General features: G+C 33.8%; 1 protein-coding gene across 12 annotated transcripts in view; it reads right to left on the bottom strand.

The window, feature by feature from the left end:
- Positions 1 to 14,222, bottom strand: part of HIVEP2 (HIVEP zinc finger 2) — a 392,429-nt gene that overhangs the window by 322,454 nt on the left and 55,753 nt on the right. Inside the window, exon 2 of one of the 12 annotated variants that reach the window (XM_074187719.1) lies at positions 352 to 442. The exons of 10 other annotated variants lie outside the window; for them this stretch is intronic. The gene's annotated coding sequence lies outside the window, so the exon portion shown is untranslated. Of the gene's footprint in view, positions 1 to 351; positions 11,382 to 14,222 lie in introns of those variants that run through there. One more of the 12 variants, XM_074187720.1, reaches the window with a different exon arrangement.

Genomic DNA, 14,222 nt, shown 5'->3' on the forward strand with positions numbered 1-14,222 from the left:
CTTCCTTCCTAAGTCCAAGTCTTTCCATATTTTTCTAAATCAAATAGTTCATCATTTCCTATACCACAGCAGTATTCCAACCCAAACACTGCCTATCTGAGGAATTGTCTTTGAAACTTTTTTACCAGATTTCTACATTCCTTCTATTCTTAGTGGTATAGGTTTTTTAAAGAAAAATTTTATTTAAAAATCATTGAAATTGAAACAAATCCAGGAATTTAAGTAAGCAATATGCAAGTTATTTGCTCATAGGTTTTTGCATTGTCTATTAAAAGTGAATGATGTGTTGATTTTTTTTTTTGCAAAAACAAATATGGTGAAATGATTAAAGATAAAGATTTGTGTTCCTACCTGTAGATCTGTTTTCTGCATGTGGCAGCCTCCTAGCCAGTCACAAGTTCTCCTCATCCTTCACTCTGGTTATTCAGGCAGAATCCTCAACCTGCTGACAAGGATTTCTGCATCATGATTTCCCCTCCCACAATGGTTCCATTAAAAAAAAACTGCCTCTGAAAATGAACTTAAGTGTTAACCAAAACAGGGAAATTAAATCTATTGGTTTGAAGGATAAGAATATGAGCATGTGGAGGAGGAAGCAGTTGAGGTGGGTGATGCATTTTATACAGACCCAAAGTACTGAAACAAAAAAATAGCTAGATAAACTTGAGCAGTTTCAAAATAATAGCTTAGGAAAAATGGGCATATCCTGATGAGTTACATTGCTTTTCTTCAGAATGCATGTATGTAAAATTTCATAACATAAATTATGTCTATTTGTTACAGAGCACTAGATAGTTCACTTGGTGGGGACGTTTAAAACTTATTTTGCCCATATAAAATATACTGTAATAATTGCTTATATTTTCCATCATATTCTTCCATAATTTATTTTTTGTTACAAAAGAGCAGTGGAACAAGTTTCTTCAAAGATTTTTTTATTTAAATTTTTGAACTTTAATCTTTATGTTCAAAGTGCTAAAGCATTTATATGCAGATAAATTCAATTAATGCAAATAATTCCCCGTGTGATTTCACATATTCAAATATACACTATCTGAAGTTATAAGTAAATAAAATAGAGTGATTGGTTCCAGCACAAATTTAAATAATTTGACCATTTCAGGCAATTCCATACATACTAAATCAAGACCTAGTTGTACTTCCAATACTTTTCATTTAAAGGAGACATTTTCATGAAGACATAATTTTATCATACAAATAAACAACTAATATCAGTTATCATACAAATAGGTTACTTATTAACTTCCTATGGCACTTTACAATTTTATATTAATACAAATACTCATCAAAATATGTGTGCTAAATGAGATAATAACCACAGAACACTAACTGCATCATTTGCCATTTCATCCTAAAGACCATGAGACCTCTCCATTTGACTTACAATTGAAAATTTTTATATGCAACATCTCCCCATTAGAATGTGACCTTCTAAGGGTGGCTAGGTGGCACAGTGAATAGAGCACCAGCCTTGGAATCAGGAGTACCTGGGTTCAAATCCAACCTCAGACATTTAATAATTATCTAGCCGTGTGGCCTTGGGCAAGCCACTTAACCCCATTGCCTTGAAAAATCTAAAAAAAAAAAAAAAAAAAAAAAAAACAGAACGTGACCTTCTAAAGAACAAGGACTATCATGATTTCATATATATCCCCAGTTCTTCTTGCCATATTTTGTACATAGGGCACACTTAATAAAAGCTTTTCTTTCATTTATTTCAAGAAAACTCCTCTTAAGATTTCTAAACTGATTTTAAAGTACCAGGTATTATTTATTAGTCATTTTTTCTTCTACATTGTTTTCTTCTTGTGAGTATAGTGTTTTAAAAATCAGTAGAATCACATTTCTGGGCAATAATGCCTTTAATTTTTCTAAAGAGGGGAAATTCATTTTCTCTCTGCCTAGTAGGAACATCTGGCTTTAAAAGGACTGGTAAATAGTTTACTATTCTTTGAGATAAGAAGAACTTTATCAAGAGAACACTGTCAAATTGAATTTAACACATATTTACTAATTCTTATTATGTGCAATGAAGTTGGCTAGGTATGGGGGATACAAAAAATCTTTTTTCAAAGATTTTTTTAAAGATAGACTATCTTCAATGAATTGAAACTCTAATGGCGAAATTATGGAATGCACACAAAAAGGTACAAGTTTAAGTTAATTTAAATTAGGAACAAAAGAGAACTAGACCAAATGCTCCATGAGAATTTAAGGAATGAGAGAGAACACTATCAGGTAAGGAGATCAATGAAGGCTTTATGGAGAAGGTGAAACCTGAGTTAACTTGTACAGGAAAAGAAAGGGTTCAGCCACAAAAGATTTGGGGCAAAGGGACTGCCTAAATTAGGAGCAGGAGAGCACCTGAAAACAGGGTTCAGTTAGCATTCTAGTTTGAATTGAAGAGTACACAATGGGAAATTATGTGAATGCAGCTTTAAAAAAATTAGACTGGAGTCATACTGTAAGAAGTCTTTAATGCCAGACCAAGGAGTTTGTACTTGATCTTACAGACAAGAAGGAAGTTTTTGAATAGGGCTAGGAAATGGGCAGAATTATACATCAATGTTACTTTGACAACTATATGAAAGACAGGCTAGGGAAGAAAGACCCTAAGAAGAAGACAAGTTAACATGCTAATATAATAACCCAGTTGAGAGGTGATAAGAGAGTAAGTATTTATTAAAATTCTACTTTAATGTGGTATTGTGGGAAGATAGAACACAAGGTCAAGATGGTCTAGTAAAGACAGGGAATCACCTTAGCTCTCCCAAAATCCCTTGCAAACAACTTTAAAATAACACCTCAAAACAAAAGGATGCAGTGAAACAATTTTCCACGTCAAGAAAACTTAAAAGGTAGACAGGAAAGTTCTGTCTCATTGGATCAGGAGTAGAATGCTCCAGCACAAGCCACACCCCAGCAAGTAATCAGTAGGCCTGGGAGAAGACTGGATCAGCAACTATAACCTCCAGAGTTCTCAATTCGCATATAGTAAGGTGATCAGAAGAAATTATAGACTTTATTGCATTGTTCAAACAAGTTTTCAGTTCATAATCCCAGAACAAGGAGAAGCACAAGCAGGAATGGGGAACCTTGTCACAGTTCCAGAAAGGAAAATAGTGCACGTGGTCCCTCACAGACCATAACACAGGCCAAGTGACCCTACCTCTTTAAAGATCATATCACCCAGAAAGAACTGAAAACTTAAAGATTCTCAGAATTTACTCTGAAAACAGCTGTGAAAAAAAAAGGGACAACAGTGTCCCTTTCAACCTGGGAGTGCAGTCCAAATTCAAAATAAAGTTAGTTAAAAGTCAAGAAATAGACTGGAAAAAAATAAAACACTGGGGCAGTTGGGTGGTACAGTAGATAAAGCACCAACCCTGGAATCAGGAGGACCTGAGTTTAAATCCAGCCTCAGATAATTAACAATTATCTATCTGCATGACCTTGGACAAGTCACATAACTCCATTGCCTTAAATAAATAAAATTTAAAAAATCAGACCACAGAACGTTACTTTGGTGATAATAAAAAATCAAAACACAAACTCAGCAGACAACAAAGTGGAAAGATCTCTGTCCAAAGCATGAAAGAAAATTGTGAATTGGTCTCAGGTCCAAAAATCATCCTTAGAAGATTTTGAAAAAAGAATTTTAAAAATTAAATAAGAAAATTTAAGGAAAAGTTGAGAAAAGAAATGAGAGTGTTGCAAGAAAATCATGATAAAAAGAGTGAACCGTTTGCCAATGGAAGAACAAAAAAAAGTAATGAAGAAAATAGTACCTTATAATAAATCAAATAGGTAAAACAGGCCAAAAGGTAAAGGAGGAAAAAAGTCTACTGAAGAGAATTCCACAAATAGCAGAATTGATCAATTGAAAAATGATATAGAAAAATTAACTGAAGAGAATAACTTCTTGAGAATGAGAATTGGTCAAATGGAAAAGGAGGTGCAAAAGTTCACTGAAGAAAATAAGGTATTTAAAATTAGAATTGGACAAGTAGAATCAATTGAGAACAGCACACACAAGTTGGGAATAGAAAGTTATCTTACCCCCACAAAGTAGGTATAGGAGAAGGAGGGTGCTGATAAAATGTAGAACTGAATCAAATTTATAAGAATACAAGTCATTTCCCAGTTGATAAATGATAAAAGGAAGTGAAGAGGCAGGTTTCAGATGAATTCAAAACTATCTGTACTCATATGAAAAAATGTTTTTAATCCGTATTGATTATAGAAATGCAATTTAAAACAATCCTAGAGTAACGTATCACACCCATCAGGTTGATTAATATGTCAGAAAAAGAAAATGACAAATACTGGAGAGGATAGAAATAGTAAAGTATTGCTGATAGAATTATGAACTAATCCAACCATGCTAGAAAGCAATTTGAAATTATGCCCAAAGAGTTATAAAATTATGCATATACATTTACCCAACAAGACTAATAATACTATATCCCAAAGAGATAAATAAGATTAAAAGGAGCTGTATGTACAAAACTATTTATAGCAACATATTGTGTGGTGGCAAAAAATTGGAAATGAAGGGATGTCTATCAATTTAGGAATGAATGGTCAGACAAGTTGTGGTGTATGATTATGAGGTAATACTGTTGTGCTATAAGAAAAGATGAGCATGTTGGTTTCAGAAAAATCTAGAAAGACATATATAAACTGATGCAAAGTGAAATGAGCAGAACCAGAAGAGTTCTGCACAACAGCAATACTGTATGATGATCAACTGAAAATGGCTTAATTTAGCTATTCTCAGCAATAACATAAACTAAGACAATTGCAAAGGACTTATGATGAAAAATGCTATCTACCTCCCAAAAAAGAACTGACAGAATCTGAATCAAAGCAAACTTTTGAAAAAAATTCTTTATTTTTCTTGGAGTTTTTTATCTGTTTTCATTCACAACATGAATAATATGGAAATATGTTTTGCATAAGTGTGCATATATAACCTATATCAAATTGTTTGTCTCTTAAATAGGGGGAGGAGAGAATTTAGAACTCAAACTTTTAAAAATGAATGTTTAAAATTGTTTTATGTGCAATTGAGGAAAAAAATTTTTAGAAAAATAATTTTAAAAATTAAAGATCCAGGGGGAGGCTAGGTGGCGTAGTGGATAAAGCACGGGCCCTGGAGTCAGGAGTACCTGGGTTCAAATCCGGTCTCAGACACTTAATAATTACCTAGCTGTGTGGCCTTGGGCAAACCACTTAACCCCATTGCCTTGCAAAAAACTAAAAAAAAAAAAAAATTAAAGATCCATTATGCCAGGCGCTATGTTTTAGTACTACATAAATAATATTAGATTTGATGAAGACCTAAAAGATAAAGATGGTAGTGGAGGTGAAAAGAAGGGGATGGAATACAAGGCTATTTCAGGAATAGAATCAATAAGACTAGGAAACTTATTGAATGAAGTTGGGGAGGGGCATTTAAATAACTAAAAGGTTTCAAGCCTACATAATGGAGATAATGGTGGTGCTGTCATCAGAGAAAGGGAGAGAAGGATGAGCTTAGTTTCAGAGAATTTACATTTTTGATACTTATCAGATAGTAAGATGCAGATGTTCAGCTGGGTTAGAGGTGATGAAACTCAGAGAAAAGATTAGAGCTATACACAAACACACATATGTAAAGAGAAGAGGAAGGGGAGAGAGACAGAGACAGAAAGACAGAAAGAAAGACAGACAGACAGAGAGTCAGAGACTGTGACAGCGACATACAGACAGACAGACAGAGAGACAAAGACAAAGAGACTGAGTTAGAGTCCTTTAGTAATAAGTAAACTATGGAAAGAGATGAAGTCACAAGAAGAGTGTGGAGAGAGAAGAGAGGGCTGGAGGACAAAGTTTTGAGGACTCTGCCTAATGTCATTCAATTCTGTGGGTACCTCACTGCCCTAGTCCAATGTTGCATAATTGCATAGAGGCATTCCCTAGACCTTCTGGATGAATGACAGTAACCACAACAGCCCACAAGGCGGGTGGAGAACCGATGAATAAAACAATAAATATTTGTGATGAAACAGGATGTGGGAGAATATCTCTCAACTATTGAAACTATATTCAAGCTCTAACAGTGTGCTTTGTTATAATGTCTGTGGCCAGTGAACATACTGAAGACCTAATTCTTCAGTGCTTTCCTCTTTTCGGTAAATAGTTCACAGAATAACTCCTATATTAATTCAGCATATTCAGAATGACAACATTAGCCATTCATTCTCATTCCACCCATTCCTTAGTAATTGAACCCTCATCGCTGTACCCTTACAAATTATAAAGAGCAGTTTAAGATATTTCCATTAAAGATGCCCAAGGAATGCTCTAAAATTATTAAATAACAATAATCATAAGTAAGTGTATAACACACAAAACGTGGTAGAATGAATAGAGCACCAAATTTGAAGTGAAATCCTAATTTGGATGATTAATATCTGTGTGACCTAGTGTGGTGAGGATCATAGGATAATAAATACGAAGTACCTTGCCAACCCTAAGCATTATTTAAATGTAAGTATGTATTATTAAGCATACACTTAAAAATCTAATAATTGTTATTTATACCACCTAACACCTACTTGATATGGCTCAATTCATTTTTATCCAATAATTATTCATTAACTACTTTCTACATCTAAGGCATTATGCCAAGCAGGAATACAAAGACAAAAATGAAAACTCCTGCCCTCGGAGGGTTTACATTCTATGGGGGCAGATACAACATATAACATTGAAGTAAACTATTCACTATACTTTGACTGTCCTCCATCTTCTAAATATAAACTCCAAATTGGAATATGCATCAAATTAGGGAGTATTAGAGAGGAAAAGGTGTGGTTCAGTTCCAAAAAACCTTAATAGTCAAATATCCTTTCTGTTTGCTTGGCCCTTTTTTCTTTCCATAAAAAAATTATTTTTCATTCAACTTGTTTCTATATTTTTACAAGTTTATTGAGGGAATATTATTGCCAGGCAGAGTTCAAGTCAAAAATTAAAAGACTCTCATTATCCACATACTGATTCTGTTTATTAGGTATCAAAACTAGTTTTTTAAAAAGTTCTTCATAACTTAGTCATACTTTAGTCATTTAAACAAAATTCTGTAATGATATCTTCTCCCATTTTAAAATTCTTTACAAAAGCGAATGATAATAATAATGATAACTTGTGTCCTATTTCCGCAGCAGTTTTCTGTTCAAGTAGTTACCAGCTTCCTTTTGTTCCTCCTAGGGAAATAGATAGTACTCTTTTTAATTTACTTTTTTCTTTACTGTTCTACTCTACTCCTTCATCAAAAGTTAAGGAAAAACTAAAAACACACACTCAAAACAACAATCTTCCACTTTATCTGAATTTACAAAGAACTCTTTCACAAATAACAGCCTAAAAGTTCATTGTTTGTCTCATTCTGTCCTACATGCACAGTTAAACCAAAAGAAAATGGGACATCCTGGTAGGATGTTGGCAAACAGCAGAACAAATCAAGTCACTTTTAGTTATCCTGCTTTTAAGTTTAAATAATGGACAGTTAGGTGGCACAATGGATAGAACGCTGGATCTAGAATCAGAAAATCTAAATTCAAATCTGGCCTCAGATATTTATTAACTGTGGGACCTTGGGCAAGTCACTTAAGTTTGCCTTAGTTTCCTCATCTGCAAAATAAGTTGGAGAAAGAAATGACAAACCACTTCAATATCTTTTCAAAAAAAAAACACAAAAGGGATCATAAAGAATTTGACATGAATAAAATGAGTAAGCAACAAAAGTATCGATGACCAAAAATTTAAGCAGTAATATAACACAAAGAATACTCTGGTATGCATCTTAAAAACTGGATTCTAGGCAAGTTGATTGAACTCATTATACATCAGCTTTCTCATCTATAAAAATTTGTAATAATAATAATAATAATAATAAAATATATCTCATGGACTTTTAATGATCACACACTAATTCAAGTTAAAATATTTTGACTAAAATACTACAAAATATAAGATATTCATAGTTATGGGAGTATCTTGTATATAAAATGAAATGCCTAAATATTTAGTAAATTATAACTAATCATAACTAAGTTAAACAAATTATAACTAAATTTTAACAAAAATACTACATATAGGTCACTGGAATCTTTTGTCACATTGCATCTCCAAATCTACCCTGTTTGATTTAAAAATGAGTTTGCATTAATATCAGTGTTAGAAAAGATTGCATAATTATAGAAAGCTAGACCTAGAAACCACCTTAACAATTTATCCAGATTTAGGAGTAAGGATATCATATAAGTCATACTAAGTAAACTTTTTTCCTGGTGTGTTTCATTAGTTCTTATAACCCACCTATGAAATTTACCAAATATCCTCAAACACATAATATAATGCTTCACTGGGTCTACTGGATTCTATATTTGTATGTCTTACTAACATTTCTTTGTTATATTCCCTCTAAAACCTTTCCTTCTTAAATTTCTTTTTCTATTTACAGCACCATCATTCTCTCAGTCACTCAAACTAATTATGCATTCTTTCATTTCCCCTACTACACATATTCAATAAGTTACTGAATCCATCAATTCTGCCTCTGAAAGAACTCCTGCACCCATCCTATATGTTCAGTTTCCAAAATTTCCATCATAATCAAGGACTTCTTTACTTCTTATCCACACTTCTAGTTAGTCTCCCTTACCTCTGACTCTCATCTCTCTGAAATATCCTTCAAAATGACATCAAAATGATCTTCCTGATATGTAGGTCAGATCACGTCATTCCATTAATTAAAGATCTTCAGTGGCTCTCCATCACCTACTGAATTAAAAACCAAAAACCAAACAAACCAAAACTAGCATTCAAGACCCTCCACAGTCAGGCTTCTATTTACTTGTCTAATTAAATTTCATATTTCCCTTAAAAGCTAAACTAAAAAAGTTCCGGATTACTTCCTATTCCTTATTCTCATTCCACCCTCTACTGACAAGGTGTTTTTGTCTCACTCATTACTGCAATATATTTCCCCTGCATCTCTTCATATTAACAATATCCACTGCCTCCTTGAAAGTTAGATAAAATTCCATTTCCTCCCTGAAACCTTCTCTGAGTTCCTGAGTTAAAAGCCAGCTCTCTTTCAAGTCACCATTTTAATCTCTCCCATGCTTAGGAATTTCTAACAAATTACAGATTACAAATCGTCCATTCCCTCTACAAGATCATAAGATCCTTGATGTCAGGGACTATGCAGTTTTTCATCTTTATATATCCCATACCTAGAACAACGCCTTATTTGTACAAAGTAGGCACTCAACAAACCAATGCTAAATTAAATTTTAAAGTTAAAAGTATACATGTACAAGAGAATTCTAGGATGAGCATTACTGTAGCCTTTTGACCATATCAGGTGTACATTGAATATTTAGCTCATGAAGAGTGATGAGATCAGTGATTAAAGATAAATAAAGTTCTAACTTTTTCCATCATGCACATGTTCAAGTTTTTCACTGGTTTCATGTTTCAACCAAGCAATTATTGCCTACCATGTGCAAAATGCTTTTCTAGGGAAAACACAAAGACAGAATCTACTCTTCTTAAGGAGTTTTCTAAGAGGAATAAGTTGTCTATATATGTCACTTAGAGGAATAAGAGACATATATGCTCAACTATAATTCAGAATGATACATGGTAAGTGCATAAGAGTGTTGTTAACAAAGTGTTGCATGAGATCTAAAAGAGAAAATATTCTTACTGATTGAGAAGGATCAAGGAATACTTAATGCAACAGGGGGGCATTTGAGCTTAAATTTAAGAACAAATAGGATTTCAATGGGCAATGCAGAACAGCACAAGAAAAAGTACATCAACAGCAAAGCCTGAACAAGGTAGGGGGGGGCAATGAATAATACAGTTTGCCTGAAGCACTATAAGAATAGAGCTGGAAAGGTGGGTGATGTGAGGTTGTAGTGGGCTTTGAAACAGGCCAATGACTGAATTTCATTCATAAGAGAAATACATTTTGAGAAGCCAAATCTGGTTACAGTAAAAAGATAACAATAACATCAGCAACAGCAACCATAATGACTGATATGGCCAGTACTTTAAATTTGCAAAGGATTTCAAATACATTATTTCATCCATTTGAAGTCTAGTTGAGGGGTGGCTAGGTGGCACAGTGGATAGAGCACCGACCCTAGAGTCAGGAGTACCTGAGTTCATATCTGGCCTCAGCACTTAATAATTAGCTATGTGGCCTTGGGCAAGCCACTTAACCCCACTGCCTTGCAAAAAACCTAAAATAAATAAATGAATGGATGAATGAATGAATGAATAAATAAATGAAGTCTAGTTGAGTAGCAGTGAATGAATTAGGGTGGTAACAATGGGAATATTGAAAGGAAAAATGTAAGAAGGGGATAATGTGCTTGGTCTGGAGTCAGGAAAACCTGAGTTCAAATCTGTTCTTAGGTACTAATTAGCAGTGTGACCCTGGACAAGTCATTTAACTTCTGTTTGCTTCCGATTCCTTATCTGAAAAATAGAGAGAATAATAACATCTATCTTACAGGATTTTTATGAGGATTAAATGAAATAAAGTAGATAAACTACTTAGTACAGTGCCTTCACATCATAGTTACTATATAAATGATTGCTATTATTATTATTATTGCTTGACATGTGCTGGAAATATTATGAAGGTAAAATCCTATTTAGAAAATTAAATTTATAAAGGAGTAAATATACTGAAGTTCTTAGAATTGTGGAGGAGATTGGTTTAAATTCATAAAAGTTACCAGTCATAAGCCTTACTATACAAATATTTCCTATCAACTCTAGTAACCAATCTGCAATTCAGTTCAGAGTTGAAATGATATCCTTTTTTCTTGAATTACCTCAATCAACCTTACATATTACATAGCCAAGATGAAGCAAATTCCTTTGAACTTATGCTCAAAAAGTAGAGTCTTAACGAACTAATCTAAATACAGGCCATACCCCAAATCTAATTTATACAGTCTTTCAGTGCAGTCTATAATTGTGGGATTAGTATAGTAAACCAAAGTCTCTATTAGTAGCAAAAAAAAACAAAAAACAACAACAGTAGCAACAACGCTCCCATGACGTGCCATAGCTGGAAGGGTATGGGTTTGCACCAAACTTTCCTCCTACCACTACAGCCAGGTAAGAGACAGATCTCACAGGCTTTCATTCTAAAGGTGCTACCTGGATCTTTGCTGCAGTCATTTTGAGAAAAAAAAAAAATAGTGACTTTTTTTTGGCCACACAGTTGGTAAGTTTCTGAGGCAGAATTGGAACTCATCTCTCACTTAACCAGGATTTTTTATTTTATATATATATATATATATATATATATATATATATATATATATATATGTACATATATATAGTTGCTTTTCCATTCCTATGTGCAGATTATATAGACTTCTTATATGGAGCTCAAAGGAATGATTTGGAACTTCCAGTCCAGATGGGAAGGGGGATGATACATTTGTAAACATAAGGTTTTAGAATGCTCAAGCTGGAATCAATCAAGGTAATAAACCATTCTTTGCTTCCTTCCACTGTGCAAAGCACTTTAAATCTCATTTGATTCTCATAACAATCCTGAAAGGTGGATTCTATTGTTCTCTCCATTTTACAGATAGGAAAACCAGGGCAAACAGAGGTTAAGTGATTTGACTGGGTAACACAGCTAGATAAGTGTCTGAGACCAAATTTGAACTGTCTTCCTGACTCCAGGTCCAGCACTCTATCCATAGCACTTACTAGCATCCCCATGGGATATGACACATATATAAACAAGGTCATGGGCTATTTACCTGTCAGATTCTCTCATTTTACAGATTAGAAAACTGAAATTTAGAGAGAGGAAGTGACTTTCTAAAAACCACACTGGGAGTTCCTCATACCAATGAAACCACAGGCTCAGCCAAAAAAGAGGAGGGGGAAGGGGGAAGGTAAGACACAGTGGTAGACACATTTAGATGACCCAGGTTTGAATCTACCATTTGATTTAGCAGAGTTCCTGGATTTAAACTTGGGTCATCTAATTGTGTCTACCAATCTTTTCCATTAAACCATTCCTATACATGGGAAAATCCTTCATAATAATAACCTTATTCTGATCACTCAGTTTTGAATGGAGACAACCGTTGTGAGAAACCAAAATATATCATCTCTGTAACTTCCATTCTGGCTGGAAATGCTTAGGGTATAAGGCCATAGACTCTATGTCTGTAGTATAAGGATCATGAAGATAAATTTAGAGAAAATTATCTATTAAATTACAAATGGGTTGTGATCTGCTTTGGTAGAGAGAACAAGCACATTTACAAAACTGCAAATCATTGAAATATTCTGAGGTGTAATAAGGTGGGGTGGTGGTGGTGGTAAGGTTTCAACCTTACTGGGAACAGTTGCCAGCATTGTTTCTTCATCTGGTTTAGGGTGGGAAGAATGACAAGATACAGAAAAGAGAATGGAAACTAGTGTACAAGTTGTTTGGTTTCCTCAGTGCTTGACTCCAAAAAAATTTAGTGGGAAGTGATTACTGTGAAGAAAGAATCCTGTCTGGACCCAGAAGCAGGAAAGAGGAATTTACTCTCCCTAACTTGACTAAGAGTAAATGGATGAATCCATTGGCTGTGGCAAGGAGATAAAATGCCTTCATAACTGCCAGCTATGTATCTTTATCTAAAGAATAGGGAGAGGGTGTCTGAATCAGGATTTTTTTTTCTTCTTTCCTTTATAATAGGGGTTCTTAACCTAGCATCCTTTTTCAGGAATTCCATAAACTTGAAAGGAAAAAAAATGTTTCTGTTTTCACTAATCTCTGACTAAAATTCAGCCTTTCCTTCAATTATTTAATGACATTATCCTCAGAAGGGGCCCATAGGTTTCACCAGACTGCCAAAGGACACCACGAAATAAGAAGTGGTCAAATACCCCTACTCTCTGGGTTCTGATAGGAATCCTTTCTGTAGTTCCTATCGTACATAAACACTAGATTCTATTCCTCATTGGGTTAGTGCTTAAAGAAGAAATGAACTAGATGAGAACTAAAAATGGGGTAAATATAGGTGTTTCCAGGATTACATTAGGAGAGAGTAAACAGGAGTCAAGAGATTATTTCTTGACAGACTTCCTAGTTATTCCCAGTTTGATCTACATGAACTCAGAGTTGTAAGCCCTGACTCATGGCTTTTAAGTATTGAAGAAGTAATCAATCATTGGATAAATTTGGGGTTTTGTCAAGAAATTAAAAACTTAAATAATGTACATTATTCTGTAAACCTGTTATGACATTCTCACCACAATTTTCAGCGATGGTCACCAAAGTAATCACTTTAAGTAAAAAATAAACTCTTGATTTTTAAGTCTGTTCCTTCCTTGATTTATTCAGATCCATTTCTACAATTCACAAAATTTTATGAGTTGGGAGCAAGTCAAATTAACAAGAATTTAATTACTCTCCATGTGCTGGACAAAAGGAGATACAAAGAAAGAAAATGCAAAATGACAACCAAAATAACCAAACACCAGAACCAGTTCTCAAAAGAGTTTGCACCTGATGGGGAAATTACAAAAAATTGTATTTTGATAACTTTGACAGTGCAATAGCTCTCCTCTGGAAGGACCTTCGTCTCCACCTACCTTTTTCCCAGAAGGTTAAATTTTCTCAGCCTACCATAAAATCAGGGGAGTTTTTCATAGAATTTAAACCACAAAGAAAAATTGGGCTAATTATTTATTCACCTACAAAATGCCAATAAATTATTTAGTTAATTTACTTCCACTTTAACTAATTTTAATCACTAAGTACTAAAGACAATTCTGATTCTTCATAAATTCAAAAAATATAACAAAAATAAGAAAATAACAGAATTTGGTCCCAAATAGAAAGGAAATCGACAAGGAATAATTCAGACAATGAATAGATGCTGAATTATTCTTTCAAATATCAATGATTGCAATAGCATTAGGAAAAGGCTTTTAATTTTTAAAACCCAATAAAATCTTTCCCTTTTACTGAACTGCACAGTCATAAGGTTAAAAACTTATGAAATCCTAATAAAACATTGAAGTAAAGTACACTTTAATTTGTGGGTCAGATTTACACTGTTTAAAAATTTTCAAATATCTTATTTATTATCTATTTTTTTAAAAACTAT

The sequence above is a fragment of the Macrotis lagotis genome, chromosome 5 (genome assembly GCF_037893015.1).
Source record: "Macrotis lagotis isolate mMagLag1 chromosome 5, bilby.v1.9.chrom.fasta, whole genome shotgun sequence".
NCBI classification, from domain to species: domain Eukaryota; kingdom Metazoa; phylum Chordata; class Mammalia; order Peramelemorphia; family Peramelidae; genus Macrotis; species Macrotis lagotis.